The sequence below is a fragment of the Protopterus annectens genome, chromosome 1.part1 (genome assembly GCF_019279795.1).
Source record: "Protopterus annectens isolate FY-2018-M chromosome 1.part1, PAN1.0, whole genome shotgun sequence".
Lineage (NCBI taxonomy): Eukaryota > Metazoa > Chordata > Ceratodontiformes > Protopteridae > Protopterus > Protopterus annectens.
The window spans coordinates 310,097,739-310,116,814 of record NC_056726.1 but is presented as its reverse complement, the minus strand read 5'-3'; the positions used below and the strand labels follow the sequence as shown (position 1 = coordinate 310,116,814).

General features: G+C 39.8%; 1 protein-coding gene across 5 annotated transcripts in view; it reads right to left on the bottom strand.

Moving 5' to 3' along the window:
* The window catches only part of ATP8B1 (ATPase phospholipid transporting 8B1), a 1,573,644-nt gene that overhangs the window by 57,615 nt on the left and 1,496,953 nt on the right, over nt 1-19,076 (bottom strand). The gene's annotated exons all lie outside the window — the stretch shown is intronic.

Here is a 19,076-nt window from a genome sequence, read left to right as displayed (position 1 = left end):
GACCCAGGCCTTCATTGAAAAAGGGTAATTTTTAGCTCAGTCGGACTACTCTCGATCAACAAATGTAAAATAAAATAAATAAAATGAGGTGAACGCTCAACACAAGGGCACCAGAACCATAGAGTGAAGTGGAGGGAGCACCCCCCCACTTTAAGGAATCAATGTGGATTTGTCTAAGGACCTATGCGTGCATCGCACACTAATTTTTTAAAAAGTTCACGGAAGTTTAACTAGCTGTGTTCCATTGTGCTGCCCTTCTGAGTGCTGATCATTGCTGCTCCTTACGGTAAGTTGATTAGCATTTAGTTTATTGTCAGGTACAGCTGCCAGCGTCATGCACACAGATTGCTTTTGCTGCCTCCTGAGTGCAGTGTGGTGTGTGTTCTGTTATGCATTTAGTTTGTTTTCAATGCTCACAGAAGAGATGCTCTGCTGCCGTCTAGTGCAGTGTGTTTTCTTATGCTGCTGATCAGAGTTTAAGGAGAGGAGATTTTATGTTATGCTGATCGTGGAGAAGGTGTGTGTGTGTGTGTGTGTGTGTGTGTGTGTGTGTGTGTGTGTGTGTGTGTGTGTGTGTGTGTGTGTTGAGGGGGGTAGCCTGCAATACATCTTGTAATCTAAGTACCACTGATGCGGTAGTTCTGTATGATTCCATGTCCAAGCTGAAGGATAAAAAAGGCTTTAAATCACACAACAAATAATACAAAGTACTCAAGAAAAAAACTAAAACAAAATATGAGTGACATTAACAGAATAAAGGTCTTCTGCCCTTTTTAATTTCTCCAAGTCTTTTGGGTTTCTAATACCATGACGGGAATGGACCCCATTCCTAAGGCAAACTACTATTAAAGTTCATGAAATTAGTATTGTTTCACTCTTTGATGTTAGCCAAAAGTGCTCTTGCAGCACCCGCAATGTGCTCAGTGATGACTCCTCCTGCAATTCGTACGTGTTACATGGAATTGGTAACATAAAAAAGAATTTACAATCGTATTTAGATACAAGACCAGTTGCTCCTACTACTATTGAACTGTCTGGGTATCTTTCTTCCACATGGCTCTCGTTTCTGCCTGCAGATCGAGGTATTTTATGACTTTGTCTCTCTCTGTACGCAAGACACTGTTAGTCACTAGGTGTGTCGATTTCAAGGATCAATGCTACTTTTTGTCTTCTTTTCTTGGACCACTATATCTGGTTTTCTAGCATCTGTCTTTTGGACTGTTTGTATTGGGTGATCCTATGTGATGTAAACAATCATTTTCTATGATTCTCTGTGGCTCATGTTTCCAGTGTTTTTCAGCCACTTCGATACCATAATGTTTGCACAATCTCCAGTGTAACAATCTCACCACATTATGCCTTTCAGTATACAGTCCCTCTGCCATTAGAGAGTCGCACCCAGCAATAAGGTGTGTGACTATTTCCAATTTGGTTCTACAAAATCTACATATGTCTGTTTCTCCCACATGTTCAATGGACTTGGTAAACCAGCGTGTACGTAGCCCACTATCTTGGGCTGCCAATATTAACCTTTCATTTCTTGATGTAAATTCACCTCTCCTTAACCATTCCTGCGTTCATTCTTGATCAACATGAGGCTATTCTAGAAGCTTTCTATACTTGCAACTATATTTATGTTTTTTCCACATTTCTTGCCTTCTCATCTGGTCCTTCACCTTATATTCTTTCTTTTGTTTTTTAGCACATTCAGTTGCTGCCTGGTTTTTATCCACTTCTGGTTTGATTTCCATTCCTGTTTGACGTCGATATGCTTCTGCTAAATTAAGCAGAGATGTCATCTTAGATTTATTCTCCTCATGTTTCAAAACTTTCACCACATTTGGATCTTGTGAGGTCAGTAGATATGAGTGGAGTCCCACGATTGCAGATCTATACATATAATCAATTTCAAGGAGGCCCATCCCTCCTTCAGAACGGGGAATATATAATTCTTGGTATACACTGATTTTTATAAATCATTTTGTGAGCATGAAGCATCCTTCTTGTTTTAATATTCAATTTATCCAACACTTTTTGGAGGCAGTCAATCACTCCAAAACTATAAGTTAGGACAGGAAGAGCAAATTGATTTATAGTTTGGATCTTATTCCTAGGTGTCAATGCTGTTTTCAGGATTAATTTAAGTCTTCTAAAGTACTCCTTACTAAGCTTTATTCGCATTTGTTCATGTTTTATTGCTGATCCTTCATCAATTCCCAAGTATTTATACACCCCCTCTTGCTCAAGTTCTTTTATATCACATTCTTGTCCCAAACTGATGTTTTCCTGGTGCTGCAATTTTCCCTTTTTAAAGGTTGCTTTTGTACATTTATCAAGACCAAATGACATTCCAATATCATCTGAAAAAGTTTTGACAACCTGCAGCTGTGCTTTCATTTCCTCATCTGATGAACTATGCAATTTTAAATCATTGACAAAGAGAAGATGAGAAGTTATTAGACTTTGTTGTTTTCTAGAAGCCAAATTATAGCCATGACCTACTAAGCTGTTAAGTAAACAGCTTAATGGATTAATGGCAAGGCAAAATAGCAATGGTTACAGGGCGTCACCCTGGAATATCCCCCTTTGGATTTTTTCCCTGGGATAACAGTCTGTCCTTTATCATGGCTTAATTGCAAAGTGGTCTGCCACTGTTTCATGGTTACTGTAATGTAATCAATCAGTGTAGGATGTACCTTATACATTTTTTAAGCACTCTTATCCATGAATGAGGGATACTATCAAATGCTTTTTTATAGTCAGTCCATGCCATACTTAGATTCTTCCCTTTCTTACAGTTGTCCACTAGAACTTTATTTGACAACAAATGATCCTTTGTTCCATATGACTTTCTTTTATTGAGCTTTTGTTTTACTGCCATAATTGAGTTTTCTTCTAAATGGCTATAAACTCTGTCGGCGTCAATCCCCATGTATAGTTTATACGTCGTCAGAAGACAAGTTATTGGTCTATAATTTTTAGGGTAGCTTGCAGGTTCACTCAAGTAAGAGCATTGTTTTTCCTGTTGTTAACCAGTGTGGTGTCTGTCTGGTGTGTGCATATAGTTCTTACTCATGGCTAGATCCTCATGTAAAGAAGTTAATACTTTAAAGCCAAAAGATAGGTACTGCATCTGGGCCTGAGGTTTTCCAATTAGAGACTTTTCTCAACTTTGTTTCAACCTCTCTGGCTATTTCATCCCATTTCATATCCTATAACTTTAAACTTCTTATTCTTTCTTTTACTTCTTCTATCCATTTAGCATCTTTGTTATGTTCCACAGGATCTTCATAGATACTTCTCCAAAATGTATCTACTTCCTCTTTTTATCAGCGGTCTATCAATTCCTTTTACCTTATTTCCCAATTCTCTAGAACACTATTTTGGGTCATCAGTAAATTGCTTATTTTGTGCTTTTCCCTTATATTTATCTTCGTATCTTCTGAGTCTTTCTGCCTGTTTTGACATTTTTAGTTTATCGCCAATAGTGCACAATACTTCCTGGTCTGTTCTAACACTGTGCACTGCTTTTATCACATCTATCTTTCTTAATATTTTTGTTCCCTCTTCTGTAATCTTCTAACAATGACACTTCTTGTCTTAGCTGCTTTATAGTTTTCTCAATTCGATATTTCCATGATGGTATTCGCTTTCGCCCCCCCCCCCCTTTCCCTCACTACCCTATATTCCTGTGGTAGAACTTTATCAGTTACTAATTTAGCAGCACAGTAATGTATTCTGTTTACTTCTGTTATATCGCATGGATCTCTATGAACAGTCCTAATTACTGTGTTTGTTTTATCAAGCTTCTGACTTTTGGGGTTTTATTAACCTTCTGCAGTCTTTCTCTCATTGATCTTGATACATCTGTCTTTGGCTATTAAACCAAGCAACTCTTCTCTTAACTCCTTTTCTTCCATACTGAGGGCAGATCCCTTGTTTTCCATTTCCTGCGGGCATTCTATAGAAAGCTCTATAACATCTTCTTGTAGCACATTCTCTTCAGTTTCATCCTGTGTCATCTGTTGTTTTGTCATATGGCCTATCACTCCTCAACAATGACTGCATCGGAGTTTCCACAGTTTCCTGTTCCTTTCCTCCCTTACTAGCTTCAAGTGAACTTTTATACTGGTTTCCTGTGGAAGGCTCCAAAATATTTTGATATGGCACCTGACCTGTTGCTTCCTGTTCCACTGGTTTCCCCTTAATCTGGATATTCATTTCTCTATCCTGTTGTGGTGCTTTCTGCATTTGTTCCATTACCTCAATTTTTATTTCTTTGACTTCTCCATTACTAATCTCTTTTTCTACTTTTCCTCTTAGTCTTATTTTTTGTATTGTAATGTTTTCCATATATGGATTCCTTTGCCTATATTTTTCTTCAAATATCTTTGGTGTTGTTCTTTTTGTATTAGTTTTGCTTTCTCATTTGCATAAATATTACACCATATTAAATCTCTTTTCCTTTCCAATGTCCATATTTCTTCACATGTCTCCTGATCTTCTTGCTTTTCCTTATTCTGGGGACTCACTCCATCATACTGTGATGTAGTCTGTTTTAGACCTTCTACATTAAATCCTTCACTTCACAGGCATTCCATAACTTCAACTTCTATTTCTTTAACTTCTACTTTACTAATAGTCTTTACATTAAATCTTTGTGCTTTTAGCCTTTTTATTGTGAAATTTTCCATATCTGGATGCCTTTGCTGGTATTTTTCTTCGAATATCTTTGAAACTGCCTTCTGTATATTAGTTAACTTGGCTTTCTCCTTTGCATAAATATTGGACCATATCAAATCTCGGTTTCCCATGTCCATAGTTCTTTTTTATACTTTTCAAATATCTCTAGGTTTTATTGTTTATATTGTCTCACCTCCTCAGAGGCTTCTTTTTTCCAAAGAGATCCAAGTTTCTTGATCTATATACTGTTTTTCAAAAATCTGTTGCATTAATGAAAGCAAATTCTTATTTGAAGCTTGTGACAGTTTTTCCTGCGGAAGTATTTTTCTTTCCTCTAATTTCTCTCTTAATTGTTTTAAATGCAGTGTATGTAGACTGCTGTGATAATAAACAGCTACACCCTGGATACCTCTTTTAACATTATCCCTAGCTGTTACAATACAAGGTATTATACCTCCTTATTGGTGCAATATGTATAACTGCTAGCTGTTGGTGCTTGGATTTCCATTTTGGTTTCTATCTAGGATACCTCCTGCCTGGGATCTGTGTGTTGTCGCTGTGTGGGGTTTTCAGTTCATGCTTGAAATTCCTTCTTTTCAAAGATATGCTATGAACTGATTTGATGATCTTACAAATTGCCAGTGTGTAATATACCTGTGTGTGTGTGTGTGTGTGTGTGTGTGTGTGTGTGTGTGAGAGAGTGAGAGAGAGAAAGAGAAAGAGATATGCAACTGATTGCTAATCTACCTAGCATTAGTTTCTCTCTCTCGTGCCCATTCACTACTAAGATTTTCCATCTTCCATGCAATGCATAAAATGAATAAAGTAAGCATTATAAAATGAATGAATGTCATATTGAATTGGCATGTTATGAACAGTGTTATAGGTTTATCCATACTTAATAGCTACAGTTGTGGAATGGGCAGCTTCTTCCAGTTATAATGCTTAAAGTTTGTTTTGTAAAGGTTTTATAATTTAGAATTACTACTGCTCTTGCAAACAAAATGAACGTTCCATGGTGGAAGACCTCTTTCACATAGGTCATTACAATAGATTTCTAATCATAGTGATAACTGGCATGATCTTATGGCCTACACTTTCTCTTCTGCCTAAAGGATGCAAGTATGCCTATTGTGAAGACTTTAAGCTAAGAAAGATTTCTGAAGTGTATTCTGACATCCACCATTTGCACTGTAGACTACTGTAAAATAAGCAGTGATTTTACCTCACTATGTCATGCTGCAGAAACCTTTGAATACAGTTACAAACACTTTTATTTGACTAATTTAACGTCTTTGATAAAATGACAAATGAATAGTATTTCACTGAAAGGAGTGTGATGCAGGACACTCCTAGCAGTAACTAGTCCAGTTTCATGTAGGTGGAAATCATTGTCCTATGATATTATCTCCCCTGCAGGGGACCTATTAGTTTCATTAATCTTCCTGCTGTACTAGGCAAGTTTCTATAGTGAAACACTTTAGTGCTTGTCTAGTGGCACGCTCACTCACTCAAATAGTGTTGGACTCTCCTACCCTTTTCCCTGAACTTTCTCCCTCCATTCTTCTCTCTTTTTAGCAACTGCTAATATCAAGAGCTGCAAACCTATACAGACCTAATAAAGCAGCATGTGTTAGGTTGCTATGAACTATGCGTAAGTTTCTTACCTCTAGGAATTGCCTACTCTTAACTGCTCCACTGTCTTGAGGCACACTTTAACTGAGTGTTTCTGCTGTGGTCTGGCAAGCTGCCTCAAGGTTTCCAGGGATCATTTCTGTTCACTCAACCTCTCTTTCCCCTTTCCTTTACAGCCTGTGTCTTACTGCTACTGTACTCTAACCCAGCAGTTTAATGCAAAAGAAACAGGTCATTTTTATACATTAAAGTACTAACATTGCATGTACACAACCTTCAGGTTACTCATGGTTTAGTTAAGCCCCGCTATGCTCAGGCTCGTTCTGTGCCCTGCCCCCAAATCTCACCCACCCCAGTAGTTCTAAATTTATAGTTATATAACCACTCCCCTCTTTTATGAGCAATCAACTACAACCACCCAATTAATAGCACTCCCTCTACCTGCCGCAAACTTCCTAAACTTCTTAATATATTACTGCTTAAATACTTTACCACCATAATGTCTCAGCTATTCGCAACCTTATCACCAAAACCAAAGCTATTACTCTCTCTCCTACCTTTACTGCTCATTTCATATCTCCTCACCATCTATGAAAATCAACATTACCTAGGATTCTACCACCAAAAGACCAAAACTACCACCCCAATAGTATCAAACATGGAAATCTTCACAATTCCCCACACAACTAAATCCTTAACCCTTGAAAACTACCAACCTATTAGATCCAGATATATCAGCCCCAAAAACAAACACTATCAAAAGCTGATAATCAAAATCCTAAAACTCATAGTTAGCTTACAACAAAACCTCACAATGCATGGAGCCATCCACCCTAATCCCGACCCATCCCCACCTGCTGACTTTAGCTCCCAAACTAATAATTCCCCTAATATAATACCTTCAAATAGATCCCCTAATTCATTCCTGATCTGACACTTAAATATTAGAAGCATAAATAATAAGGTCCATAATCTGCATGCCCTTTTGGCAGTTCACTCCCCTGATATATTATGTGTAACAGAAACTTGGCTAAAACTGGCAACTACAGATAATGAGTTATCACCAGGGTACAACATACTCAGATTAGACTGTCATACTAGGAGAGGTGGTGGAGTAGCTATACGTTATAAAACTACACAATGTTATTAAGGACTCTTTACAATCACCCCAGGTTAATAATGCAGAAATTCTTATAACCAAACTGCAAATTAACAAAAACAAATGTATAAACAATCTTCTGTGGCTACATTCCCCCAGGTAATAACAAACACACTAGAAGACATCCTCCATTGGTTATCCAGTACCTATCCCCAAGAAACCATTGTTCTCAGGGACTTCAACACTGACTGGAACACCTGTTGCTCAGTACCTCCTACAACCTACATAAACCTACATGGGTTTACACAGATCACACCCCCCACACCAGGATTGGCAAACCCAATAAAGAAAGTATCCTAGACTGGATACTTATCAATAACCATCCCCATATATACAAGTCAGGGACCCTCTCTGAAGACCTAAGTGTCCACTTTTCTTATCTACTTAAGTAAAAGGCTGATAACTCCCACCAGCCCATCTACAAAACTATAAAAAATAATTGGAAAGTTAACCTTACCAATTTCCTTATGTAATTGGTCAGTCCTAAAACAATTACCATTGGATGAAGCTGTAGCATACTTTAATACCAATTTCCTTGCTATCCTGGACTCTCGCGCTCCTGCTCACTCTTATCAGTGGCTTTCAAAAGATACCAAATTAAAAATCTTACTTAGAAACAAGGCATGTGTCACTTGGCGTGCCACAAAACTCCCACTAGATCAACTAAGATATCGGCAATTAAGGAATGACACAAAGATACGTTACATTAGATAAAAAAATACTGCCATCTTCAACAGAAACATCAAAACAAACCTCAAAAATTCTGGGCAGGAATAAACAATCCTTCACCCAGGTCAAACCACCACTCCAACCCCTTCATCTTCCAACCATAAAACCCCAGAGGATGTTGCCAACACATGTAATAGTTTCTTCACAGAGACTATCCCAGTTCCTAGCTAGTCAGCTAACTCCCAGTTGCTTTAACTCAACTTCCGCTATACCAGTACCCAAAACTCTCCCTTTAGCGTTCAACCAGTACCTATATCACTTATCCATGCCATAATTAAGAAATTACAGCTAACCACCCTATCTGCTGATCTCCTCCCTGCAGAGTATCTACAAAAAGCTGCAGATGCCACAGCATATCCCACATCTCCATCTTAATCAACAGAACCATATCTGAAGCTACCATCCCCTCCATAAGGAAACTTATCCCATGTTATACCACTCCATAAAGGAGGTAGCTCCATTGAACTGTCAAACTTCAGACCCACAGCTATTCTGTCACTGCTGGCTATAATTATTGAAAAGTGCATCCATAAACCACTCCTGCACTACCTTAGCCAGAACAATCTGTTGGCTAGCACTCAGTATGGCTTTAGGCCATTCCATAGTACTTGTAATAGGTGACTATCGTCAGGCACACTGACATCCCGCTCACCAGGCTGAACAAGGAGAAGGTCACTGTGAGCTGCCTGTCGGGCACTAGGATCCGCCACATAACACAAGCACTCAGGTCACTCCAAGGCAAGTACAAATATGACTCAGTCATTGTCCATGCTGGTGTGAATGACCTGAGACATACCTCCCTGGACTACATGAAAAGAGACACAGAGAAACACTCTGAGCATGTGGCCCAGGCCGGTATGACTCTGACCTTGAGTAGCATCTTACCCTCACCAAGAATGATATCATAATATGAAGACAAGATGATCAATTTCAACAATTGGCTTAAGTATTGGTGTCATTCAAAGGGGATCCAATGCCTGTCAGCCTGGGATGACATGCTCGACAAGCCACAATGCTTCACTAGGGACGGCTTGCACCAGTCACCCCTGGGCTTTCGGATATTGGCAAAGGCTCTTGCTACCCCCATAGTGCCTTTTTTAGGCAAGGCTCAAAAGACAAACCCACCTCCATAGGTATCACAAGGGATAAGAAACTAAGAGTAATGCTACTCAACGCCAGAAGTCTAAACCTCAAGAAGCATGCACTCAAAACTCTCCTTAGCATGGAGAACATTGATATCTGTGCAGTAACAGAAACCTGGTTCAAGGCTCCCGAGAGCACCCCAGCACTACCAGGTTATACCTCATACCATGCTTTTCGGCCCCAAAACTTGGACCGAACCAGAAAAGGAGGGGGAGTATCAATATTCGCCAAAGATACCCACACCTCCAGGTTGGTGGCACAGCACGAAGCATCAGAGACTATCCATGTGCAACTAACAGTGGGTAAAACTGCCTTCCAGTTTATAGCCTGCTACAGACCACACTCCCAAACCCAGGAACCCCATTCGGCCTTCCTGAGAACACTGGAAAATATGAAGGTCTCTCCAAACACCATTATATTGGGCGACTTCAACTACCCAAACATAGACTGGGAGCATTACTCTAGCTCCAACACCCTAGCTCAAAGGTTCCTAGAATTTATAAACTCAAATGCTATGGAACAACTTGTTATCACTCCCACAAGAGGGGAAAACATACTGGACCTGATCATCACCAACATGGGGACTCTAGGCTCCAGACCAGAACTGTATCCTTCACTGGTAAGATCAGACCATAAACTAATCTCACTGGATATTCACATCCCGACTCCACCCCCTGCCCAGAAAACCACAGTGAAAAACTTCTCTAAAGCAAATTTCACACTCCTCAAAACCGAGGTGGAATCCTTCAAAGCCCCCGGGCCTGTGGAAAATACAGCCCAGACCGCAGAATCCTTTATAAACGCATTCTATGAACACCTTCAGGAATGCATGGATCATGCAATCCCAAATAAAACCAAGACCCAATCCTCCAAAGGCAGACGTCCTGTCTGGTGGACCCCAGCCATAAACAAACTATACAATAGGAGGAAGCTACTACACGATAGAGCAAAATCCCAAAAAGGGAAGGCATCTCTGATCAGTGTTAGCAAAAAACTATGGGCACTCATAAAATCGTCTAAGGCCAGCTTCGAGAGAAAAATTGCACAGGACACTAAGGATAATCACAAGGCTTTCTTTAGTTATGTTAGGAACCTGGGTGGGAATTCCCAGATATGCTCAGAATTAGTCCAAAATGACAAAAAATACACCGAACCCACAGACATTGCCAACATCCTAGCTGACAGGTTTAGCGCAAACTTCTCCCCCCCCCCACCAAAAGGGCAAATATCTATCCCAGCAGAGTGCTGCCCCCCTGACATCTCAGATGCTCAGTTAAGAGCCGCCCTCTCCAAAGCAAAAAACACAGCATCAATGGGACCAGACGGTGTCCCAGGCTGCATCCTACATGAACTCCAAGAAGAGCTAAACCCAAACATAAAACTACTGTTCAGTCTCAGCCTTACCACAGGATATGTACCCAAAGAGTGGCGTACAGCAACAGTGGTCCCTCTCTCCACAAAGGTGGTGCCTCAACGGATCCTGGAAACTATCGCCCCATAAGCCTGACTAGCTTGGTCTGCAAAGCTATGGAAAGGATCATCATGGACCACATAAAAAAAGATATTGGGGACGTACAGACAATGGATCCTACCCAGTTCAGCTTTGTTAAGGGCAAATCCTGCCTCTTAAACCTGGTCAGTTTCTTTGAAACAGTCACCAAGCCATTGACGAGGGGAAGGTGGTCCACACAGCCTACACCTGGACCTCGCAAAAGCCTTCGATACAATACCCCACTCGGGCATTATAGATAAGCTCACCAGTTTAAATATAAACCCCTATGTCACTAGATGGGTTGCAAACTGGCTCAAGGACAGAACCCACATGGTTAGAATTGCTGGAGCCATGTCAGACTCCAAACCAGTTACAAGTGGCATCCCAAAAGGCTCAGTCCTGGGACCTCTCCTGTTCGGTATATATTTCTCGGAGGTACAGGCCAACATGGAAGGACTGTGGCTGACCAAGTTCGCAGATGACTGCAAACTGGGCGCTATAATCGACTCTCCAGCTGACACAAGCATCCTCCAAAAGGGCCTCATAGAAACAGACAACTGGTGCCAGAGCCATGGCCTCAAGCTAAATGCCAAAAAGTGTACAGTCATCCCCTTTGGCAAAAACAAAGTGCCCACAAATTACCACATAGGTGGTAATCCATTAAGTACAGAAGAAGTAATTAGGGACCTGGGGACCCAAGTTGATAGCAATCTCTCATTTGACAACCACGTGGCCAAAGTGATTAGAAAAACATTTTATATAGCCCACCTAATCATGAAGGGATTCACATCTAGATCAGGGGAGGTTTACCATGCTTCTTTACTCATCCCTCATCAGGCCCATAATTGAGTACAATGCCCCTTTTGGGATGTACCTTAGCAGACACCTGCAGCAACTGGAAAGACCCCAAAAGTACCTCACCAAGAGGATCAAAGGGCTCAAACAGATGCCATATGCTGCCCGGTTAAAGAAACTCCAGCTCTACTCAGTGGCATACCGCCTGCTCAAGAAGCAATCTGTGCCTGACGTATAAAGCCATGTCCAACCCGGAATTAATGGACATGCTGCACCTCAGAAAATCCAAATCCCATCTAGCTGCATGCTCGAGAGACTTGAAACTCAGCACTGAAATAAATAGGACATGCTGGAGGGACAGATTCATAACCCAGAGGCTCCCTTCACTCTGGAATAAAATCCCAGTCCAGGTTAGGCAGAGTCCCTCATTGACTCTCTTCAAGAGGAATCTTGATGAGTGGATGGGGATCGAGGTTTACCCTGGTATCACTTCTGTGTCACTGTTAGACAGAGGCACAGTATAATAACCTCGAAAAAGGGCATAGCAAAATTAATTTAAAATGGGTGGCGAAAGCAAAACACACTCTGGCTAGGCTTATAAATGCCCTAGGGTAGACAGCCTAGTATGAACCTCAGCCCTCCTCCTCTTCTCTGATGTCATAAACCATAACTGAAATAAACTAACTTCAGCTTTCTTTCTTGATCTCTCCAAGGCCTTCGATATGGTTAACCACCAAAAACTCATCATACTTTGAAGGCCTTCTCCTTAGATAACCATGCTCTCCAATGGTTTCAAATCCTACCTCTGTGGTAGACAACAGGCTGTCCTATGGCAGGCAAACTATCCTTCCTTCTACCCATCACCCTAGGAGTCCCCCAGGGCTGTATACTAGAACGCCTTCTTTTCTCTATCTTTATTAATGGCCTCCACTCTGTCATCCCAGATGCAACCTGCATTCAGTATGTAGATGACGCCACTTTAATCTGCTCAGCCACCTCCCAGACAGAACTAATGACCTTGTCCCAGAATACGTTTAACACTGTTGAAAATTGGCTCTCTAATCATCATCTGATCTTTGCTGCTGCTACTTTTTCTCCCACTCATAGGTCCTCATTACTATTCTTTACCATTAAATACAATAATGGCATCATTATCTCCCCAGAAGTGCAAACTAAACTCTTAGGTGTTATAGTAGACAATAACCTTCAATTTGATATGCATGTCAACCAGACTGTCAAAACCATTAATAAAAAACTTGGCTCCCTTTATAAAATTAAACATTTTCTTAATCCACCTGCTAGAACTGCTATTGCCCATTCCCAGTTACTCTCTACCCTTCTCTATGCTTCCCCTTTATTCACCAGTCTGAATAAATCTGACCTTAGCAAGCTCTCTAGCTGTTATAACCACAATGCTAGATTTGCCACAGGCATGGCATTTAGGACACACCACTGTCATAACCTAAATCTTCTAGGGTGGCTTGAATTACCTAGCCTACGTCAATACAGCCAGCTTATAGTGGCATATAAAGTACTCAACCAACCTGAAAATATGCCTGCACTTAAAAACATCATTAGCCCCTACAGTAACCTCAGGCCACTTCACTTATCTAACTGACTGCTGGTTCAAACATTTAAAACCAATAACTCAGATGGGGACTCCCTGTTTGCCAACTCTGTCGGCAAAACTTGGAACTCCCTTCCTGCCGACCTTACTCTAGTATCCTCACTAACTCAATTCAAAAAAAGTCTGACATTTTAAGACACACTGGTTATATGTCCTTGTTCTAATCCTGACTAGCTCCTTTCTATAATTGTGTGCCAAACAGTACTTTACACTACATACAAGCTGTGACATAATTGTTGTTTAGATACTTATATAAGTTTAATAATGATTGAATGTATAACTTGTTTGACTGAACAGAGTCTGTAAACTGTTTGCAGGATGTACTGATGATATGATTTTTCCTGTATTATTTTTTCTGTATGTTGTGTTTGGAGCTTTTCTCCCCGGGCCTCCACTGAAAATGGACATGTATCCAGTTGGACTATCCCGGTCAACAAATGTAAAATAAATAAAATATTAGTAGTGCAGTGTATAATATGGAGGATTATGACTGAATCAGCAATTACAATCACATTGTGAATGTCCACAAAAAAACAAAAATACGCAGTAACAGGTGGCAGTTCAGTACAAGAAAATTGTATAAACTTGAAGTAAAAAAAGTACCGAACCAGCACGGCTGGGCAAAAACCTCTTTATTAAACAAAATAGAAAGTAAAAACTGAGCACTTTCGTGATAATGTGTTAATGTGTGAGAACTGGATCAATAGATTTGTCATGAGAATTAATCTCAGGAGAATTTCTTGAATCCATTTCAAGAACACATTAAAGGAGTCATGAGACACATCCATAATTCCTTGTAATACATAGGAAACTGTAGCTGCCTCAGTGTTAAAAAGTGTAGGAACACCATGTGCCTAAAAAGCAGCCACATACTTTGCACTGCCACACAAATGATGTTTATATGCAAAGTACATGTCTTATCAACCAGCTTTATAAGCTCTTCCCCTTTGCTCTGACATTTTTGTGTGTATAACAGTGCAAAATATCAAAGCTGGCTATAGCTTTCAAATGCCATTTTGTGGTACCATTGTGTGGTAGCTTGAGCCTTGCTAACAACAAAGTACATGTATACGAACCTCTCAAGCATATTAAAACTAGATTTTTATATGAACCTTGCCTATTAAATTTTTTTTTTATTTCAGAGCTTAATCATATGCTCCATGTACTATGTAAAATATGATACTTGGTTATAATCACATAGGTATCATAGTATATGATCCAACAGGACTAATACAGGATACTTCAACTGACAGTATCTATAGAAAAGTTCAACATAAGAGGCAAAAAACTATATACCTTTACTGTGCCACTGCACCAGCCTTAGGCTAACATGTGATGCAGTATTATACATGGAATATAATTTAATACAATCAGGAATGTGAATCAAAGAACGCATACATGTATGCATGGCCCTAAAAACGTGTAAGGAGCCTATGATTTGAAAACAGCCCAGAGATGAGCTTAGTCCTCCACTGGCCAGATGCAAAATGAATGTGGGTTTTCATGCTGTTTCAACGAATGTGAGTTTCAAGGGCAGAGAAGTTTACGGCTCATGTTAAGTCTGTTTTCATTGCGTGACAGTATTGTTTGTTTAGCAAATGGCTCAGTGTTTGTGTGAACTCAAGTGTCTATCATTAAGTTTTGCAGTCCTCATAAATTTGCCAGATAATCACACACATGAGGAACAAAGCAAAAATATGACACAATCAGGGACAGTCAAACATGCTCTGATCTCTCAACCTCTTAGGGTAAGAATCAGGAGAAAGCGTGAAAGGCTCAAAATCATGGGCAGATTTTAAGCTTTACTCTTGTCACCAAAGCAATGGATGAAGGTTAAAAAATAAATAAATAAATGGAAATACCATAGGGCTTTGGCTAAGTTTGACATGACTACAAGCTAGGAGCAGTTATTGAATCCCCAAATGACTTAACCATACTGCAGAAAGGTTTGTCCCAAACAATAACTGGTGCCAGAATCATGAAATGAAACTAAACTCCAAAAAATACATTATTGTATTCTTTGGGAAGTCATCTACTCCAGGGAACTGCCAAACTGACAATGCCTCCTGAGAACTGACCCAGTTGTTTGGTGTTTGGGAACTTGTGTGTACAGTGACCTAACTTTTGACCAACATGTGCCCAGTGTCATTAAGAAAATCTTTCTATATTGCACACCTTATAAACAAAATTGACTGTGACTAGATCTAGAGATGTTACTGTCCCCCTTTACAAAGCCCTCATTAGGTCAATCATTTTGTATAATTCCCACTATGGCATGCATCTGTCCAGACTCCTGCAACAACTGGAATACCCACAGAGACCTTACTAAAAGGATACAAGTCCTAAACAATAGGTCTTGCATGGACCACCTCAAAGATTTATCACTATACTCAGTATGCTACAGAGTGCTTAGAGGTGACATGTCTGGCATACAAGGCATCCTCCGACCTAATACAGATGGACCTACTGAACATCAGCAAGTCAAATGGCATCAGAAATACTCAGTCCAGGTATCTAAACTGAATGTTGTGGAGAGATGGATACATATCACAGAGGCTACCACTGTTCCAGAACAGATTATCCATAAAAATAAAGCAAAGTACATCTGTCCATATTTAAATGCAGCTTGGATCTAAGGATGGATAATAGAAAATGTATTCCAGGATTGCACCTCATGCCACTAATGGATAGAGGCAGTTCCTAAATGCTGCATATCCCTTACATGGGTCCCCTCAAATTGTCTATGGTATGATCACAGTTACTCTCACTGGGGCTAATATACAATTATCAGCCATGGGATAGGCAAGACTAACCAGGAAATATTAATTCAAGGACCAAAAGGAATTGGCTAAGCTTAAAATGTCCTCCAAGTGAACCTATGTTGTGGTAGAAAATAGTTTTAAAAAAATTGCCCTTTTTAGATCACTAAATGCCCCTCTCACCCTCTGCCCCTCCAGTCTTCAACAGCTTCCGGTGCCTATGGCGCAACATGTTACTAAGCAACATCTGTATTAATTGGTGACTGCTGTTTAACTATAAACAGGTAACCATGCATTAAATATAACAGATGAGACATTAAACACAGTTGTGAAAATTAGTTTTCAGTTTATGTCCACAGGCTAAAATAAGTAATTCTGGTCTGAGAAGAGATTGTGATGCACTTTTTTTGGATGGGGGTGGCATACAAATGTACCCGACTGCCAGTTTGCATCATCATCTATCATAAGCAAACCATAAGAGTACCTTCCCTTTTTTACTTCTGCTAGTTATGTCTTTTCCTGCCCAGACCCAAACACATCTATATCCTTAGCACTGGAGCTTCTCCGCCACTGCCTAATGATGTTAAGTGGGTACTCAGAATATCCTCTTGCGTAAATGCTCTGACTGGTACCATGGTGGACTGGCATACAGGAGTTCATCACTCATGGTCATTAATACTGGATGGTGTTACCCATGGCCCTATTTTGAGTTAGCCCATAAGTGCAATGCTGCAGAGCAGATTAATGTGCATGACCTGCAGGTAATCCCAGTATATCTGCCATGGATGACAAACTGGGAACTCTGGCAAGATGCAACAGCTGAATGTCTCCACTTGGGGACAGCCTTGGAGTAGCTACAGCTCCTACTGTTCCCTCCAAAAGGCAAGGAAAGCTACCCAACAGGCACTTGGTTCCACCCCTCTACATGCTTCAAGTGGCCTTACAGTGGTATGCTTGCTTGTTTATTAAACCTAGGTCAGTGGCCAGTTACCACTGGGAAGGAACCTTACTGTTTTTATTTTAAATTAATTTTTCTGTTTTACTTTAAGTCACAAAACAGACCACACAACTGTTTAACTGACAGGTACAGACAACTGATATGAAAGCATGTGGTGCAGCTTTTCTATGCCATTCCAGTAAACTTAGCATCACACATTTTCATTTGCAGTTAAGACTATTCTGTCTTTTTTTTTAATGACATTGGGTTCAGAAATTATGCATTCTAGTTAGTTGTTACGATTCAAATTCTCGTCAGCATGTGAATGCTCTTACATCAGTCTGTTTACAAACTACCAAATCTAATTCTGGAATTTTAATATTTGTATCACACCTTTCTTCCCACATGATGTTGGTTAGGAACTGGAAAAAATAAGGAGTTTTTTTTATATAAAAATGAAAATGTGCATTTCAGTAATATACGATTGCCTGTTGGGACAAGTGCCCCCAAGACCCTGTAAAGATTAAAGCAGGTTCTCAGAAATGGCTGGATCTAAAAACCTTTTCAACAGCTTCCATCTGCCCTTGCCTAACATGTTTTAGCTCTTCATTTGGCTATGTAACAATTTAAACAAATTACATAATGGAAATAAAAAAATGACCCGCCAGTGTAAATTACTTTAGCATTACCTATACCAGGTAACAGGCAAAATAAGTGTACAAAATTTCAAAAGTGCTATTACAAAAAAAAAAAAAAAAAAAAAACAGTTAAGTATATAGACTGTCACATTCTTTTTTATCTTACCCCTAATAGTCTATATTCAGTTCCCTAAGGAACAAAATAAATAACTTATAAATCTTGTGCCATGATTATTGTTGAACAGTGGAGTTCATACGTGTAGAGGGAAGGGTCTTGCAGGACACTGATTGTTTAAATATGCATAAAATGATCGAGAACTGCCTAAGGATGCTTCCAACATTTTGAGTCTGCTAATATTCTGATATAAAACTTATCAGATAACACTTTTGGAATATTATATGAAAGAAAAAGCATTTTTTAAATCACAAAATAAATTTACTTTTTGGTATACTGCTGGACTTTTGGAGAAAGGACAGTTTTACATCACACCAAAACAGCAAAATGCATGTTTCTGTTGGCAACCAATTTTTTAAAGCACAAAAATATAGATGACTTTGTAATCATTTTCCTTCATTTAGGAGGTGATCTGAGCTGTGATTGACTGATGGTTCTTATGCACTGTCAGCAATCAGGAGTGGGAGGAACAGGATCCACTGATTAGAGGAACACGGATATTACCATGCAGAGGAGCTGTGCACTGATTTTGTCTCCATATCCTTCCTGAGTTTTAAGAAAATATGCTTATCTTCAGAGAAAGCCACTACTTTAGGGAATCTGCAGCAAAATGGGCTGGTGGCCTGTACCGCCTAGACAATGACACATACATTTGCTTTTTGAGCTGCGCTTTCAGGTTCTTTTAAAACCATTTTCTTTGTTCACTGTGGGATATCTAGCCATAAGTGAAACAGGAGTGTAAAATCTGTTTTTGAGAGTTGAAAGTTGGACAGATTTGATATGGGATGCTCACCATTTCAGCATTAATGACATTGGCCTCGGTCTGTACACTTAACATGATGGGCTTTCACACCTGACCCAAAGATTTTCTAGAAATATTTTGTGGCATTTCAAGCTCTTTAGATTGTCAGCAAGTCACCCAGGTTCATGAAGCATATAGTTATGTATTGTGGTGCAGCTCCACAGGTCTCTAGTAAAGAAGAGTTGATGTGACTTCTCATGTAAGGCAGTATCACAATGGAGCTTATGGTGAGAAAGGGTGGAAAATGGGGCAAAAAGTACACAACTGTCTCCAAGGTGCGTTATCTGGTAGATGGTTAGAAGAGATTTACAAGGCCTTTATTGGTCTGAGTGAACTCCTTGGGCTTTTTGAAGTTGAGTGAAAAAACTGAATTTTAAGCTTCTCTAGGGGTACTTCGACAGTTGAGGTCACGCTGAGGTGCAAATATAGTAAAATACACAAACTGAAGTCAAAGACAGGTAACTTAGAATCTTTAGCCTCTGAATGCAGATGTTAAAGCCAC